The sequence below is a fragment of the Etheostoma spectabile genome, chromosome 14 (genome assembly GCF_008692095.1).
Source record: "Etheostoma spectabile isolate EspeVRDwgs_2016 chromosome 14, UIUC_Espe_1.0, whole genome shotgun sequence".
In the NCBI taxonomy this organism is placed as follows: domain Eukaryota; kingdom Metazoa; phylum Chordata; class Actinopteri; order Perciformes; family Percidae; genus Etheostoma; species Etheostoma spectabile.
The window spans coordinates 3,974,336-3,977,978 of NC_045746.1; the positions used below are offsets into that span (position 1 = coordinate 3,974,336).

Consider the following 3,643-nt stretch of genomic DNA (forward strand, 5'->3'; position numbering starts at 1 on the left):
ATATATATATTATATATATATAATCTGTCAATTTTAGTTTTCAATTACTTCACTGTTTACAATTACTTTACATGTTTATGAAAATGTAAAAACAGTGAAAATGGCTATCACAAATTCTGAAAGCTCAAGGTGATAGCCTTCTTTCAAATATCTTTTTCCCCCAACCAACCATCAGATTGAACAAACCGGAAAGAAAGCAAATCCTCACATTTGAATAATAATTAATTTTTTTTAAATTAATTTTCTATTGATCTAAAGAATTAGTTGTGGTCTACTAATTATGTCAGCTCTATTCTGTAGTTCTTCCAGTTCAAATGGGGCAAATTTGTAGATCATCAACAATTCATCTCATGGGTTCTCTGGTTCTGTTTTGTGATGATTGGTCTAGTGAGCAGTAAATGTGTGTGTCACCGTGTGCCCTGATGTGGAACGAACACACCTGACAAGCCAAATGTCTGCTCACAGTGTCAGCTTCGCTCATCTTCATCACCATTGGTGACTGCCAGGAGAAAATGTGTCCTTGATTGCCTCTGTGGGAATTAGGGACAGAGTGCCAAATGTACTAAAATACGCAACACTCGTAGTGTAAAGCCACTTTGGACCGAGGACATTTATGTCATGTTACATGTTGTCATATTAAGTGAAGGACTTGTGATGCTGCTCATTGTTCCTGTTACCTGTCTGATTAATGCGATTAAATGATCTTAGTGTGGTAACAAATCAACCAGAGGTAATCCTATAATGAACTGCAAAACAGAATATGCAGATATGAAAGTCAAAATAAGAGTCCAGATAAAAACATTATGTTGAAAGAATGGATAAATGATGGCTAACTTGAGTACAGAAGTGTCAGAATTATGAAGCTACAACAATCATGTCAGAAGCTGAATCAGACTCAAAATAGCAGACTGTTTTTAAAATCATAATAACTGCAGCATGTAGCGTATTGTCTTTGTGTTTTTGTTCATTGCTTGAGATGAAGTGAAGCAAAGAAGGAATGTAGATAGATGTTCATTTAACCTGGCGTATGGACATGCATGGGTGCCATATGAGTGTGTTGACGCGACTAAGTAGTGTAAAGGTATGGTTGTTCTGTGCAGACTCGTTCCCTCCAGACACTGGCAGTTGTCTGCACACACACGAACAGACTCACTCTTGATTTTACATGCACATATACATTCTCCAAAAAAGATGTGAGAGATGAACGCACGTAGTTATTTTTGCACTGCACGACAATAGCACTCAGAATTGGAAACGCTGAAAAGAAGATAGTGACATGATGTCAAATCACAGCATCTCATCCTGAGACAGAGCCCTGCACACCTTTTACCTGTTTTTGTTGATCCATGCAGAATCTTGAGCACATTTTTGTTTTGTTCATTGTTTTTGTTTTGTAAAAGTGCAAAATATCTAACATCAGTAGGTTTTCACATCACCTAATGTGCTCATTTGATGTCTGCCGACAGCGTATAAGGTAAATTGAAACTGTTGTGTTGCACATAGCCATGCTCCGCCTTTGGTTCCAGCTGGCACCAGCCTCCCCTTTGAGAATCCTGTCTTACATTATTCCCTGTTGAGACTTGCTTTGATATTCATCTTTTATTGGCTATGATGTGACAGGAGCAGAGAAATTTGCTTAAAGGAACCAACTTTTAAACTTCACGTACACTTCCCAGGCTGCTCTGCACAGTAGCCATGCTGTAGACGTTTGAGAAAACCAAGCTAGTTTTTTTCCTCCTCTAAAGAGTTGACCAAAGCTCAGTTAGGTGTCAGATTGGCAACTTAATGGTTAACCCAGTCACTTACCAATACATAGTATGTGCAGTGGACTTCACAGTGGACTTTACTCGCAGTAGCCTAGTGTTGAGGAAATGCATGGCTTAGCAAGTCCCATGCCCCAAGTCAGTTTTCTGTAACCACTTACTGTGGATTGTAAGTCTTGTTTGGAATGGTTGCTGACACCAGAACAGAGGACGAACCAGTGTGCTGCCAACAGAAATCAGATAACGGAAGACTAGTATGGGTGTCTGGTCCCTTCTATTGTATGTGTGTACAGTTGTTGTAGTTGCCATTATTATGGATTTACATTCTTAAAGCAAACAAATAAAATGATACATGTTAATGACTGAGAAGTTAGAAATAGCAGTAGCACATTAAAACACAGTTGAATCATTAAATCCGTTTAATTGTGCCGTTTTGTTTGGTATTGCATCTTCATTGTTTTTGTTGTTGTTGCTTTCTTTAATGCCTGGATGAAAGAAAATGTGCACACTAATTCCAGTGCAGAATTAGGAAATGCTGATAATACGTGAAAGGCAACAGATAGAACAAAGAAAACCTATTTTTAATTTAGCTGTTTTGACATTTTAAAGATTTAAATTAAGTTAAAATCAATTCCTTAATAAGGTAAACGAGAGTTTGATTTCCACTTTGATGTATGAATATGATGTTTACTTATTGATTAATTGAATCAGACACATGTTTCAACTTTCATAATGTACACAATGTTTCAACTTTCATAATGTACACAATATTCTTTCTTAAGATTAAGATTTCAGGTGTGTGTGTGTGAGCAGGTCAAGGAGACAAAGAAGAACAGTGTGGAGACTAAAAGGATTTGTGTGTGTGTGTGTGTGGTGTGTGTGGGGTTGTGTGTTGTTGTGTGTGTGTGGTGTGTGTGTGTGGGTGTGTTGTGTGTGTGTGTGTGTTTGTGTGTGTGGGTGGTGTGTGTGGGTGTGTGTGTGTGTGTGTGTGTGTGTGTGTGTGTGTGTGTGTGTGTGTGTGTGTGTGTGGCATACTGTACTACTCTTCACTGTGCTCTGCAATCTAATCTAAGAGTAATCCATTTCTTGCAGATAATGAACTCTCTCTCTCTCTCTCTCTCTCTCTCTCTCTGTATACACTTTGAAGTCATCACACAGATAAGTGTGTCAGCATGTGCTCTCTCTTTATAGCTCTTATTCCTCCTCATTCATCTTCTCTTCTCTCCTGTCACTCTCTTTCGGCCTCTGCTCCTGACAGCAGTATACCCTATGATGGAGGACTGTAGCTTTATGAGGAAACTAAGGCAGAGACAAAGAGACTCATGGAACACGGCCAGTAGACATTTCTCTCGTCGTGTGACACAGTATGAATGGAACTGCTCTACTGTCTTGTGTGTTTTGAGCTCGTTTGTCAGAAGAGATGATGGTGGAGAAACAAAGACCTCTCGAGTTCTGTGTTCACCAGACCGAGAGGTGAAGAGATGGAGAGATAAGACAAGTCAACCAAGACAAAAGAGAAAGAAGGAGCAAGACAGAGATAGCGAGAGTCAGAAACAATTTATTTAGTCTGTGTGCTTGGCTGGCTGGTGTGCTCTACTTAACCCTCAGTACAAACACTGCATATCATCACACACACAAACACAGAAAGAAGCTCTCATCTTTACTGATATCTCGGTGGACGTCTATCCCAAGCTGGTGTTTCACAGCCAAAAACGGAGTTCTTTTGAAAATGTTTTCCAGTGTGGATAAATCTGAAACTCCAGCCTTGTGTTTCATTGTGAATGGCTTTTAGAATTTCTGTCACCTCCAGCTTTCTCTGTGATCTCTCATTTTAAATGTCAATATTAGGACATATAAATTAAAAAAAACAAATGGGGGGA

The 3,643-nt window shown here is 39.0% G+C and overlaps 1 protein-coding gene and 1 long non-coding RNA gene across 2 annotated transcripts in view; one reads left to right on the forward strand and one right to left on the reverse strand.

Moving 5' to 3' along the window:
- The window catches only part of rapgef5a (Rap guanine nucleotide exchange factor (GEF) 5a), a 44,251-nt gene that overhangs the window by 810 nt on the left and 39,798 nt on the right, over positions 1-3,643 (forward strand).
- The window catches only part of LOC116701272 (uncharacterized), a 7,022-nt gene continuing 6,928 nt past the window's right edge, over positions 3,550-3,643 (reverse strand). The window contains exon 3 of the long non-coding RNA XR_004334877.1: positions 3,550-3,560. This is a non-coding gene — a long non-coding RNA (uncharacterized LOC116701272). The remainder of the gene's footprint in view (positions 3,561-3,643) is intronic.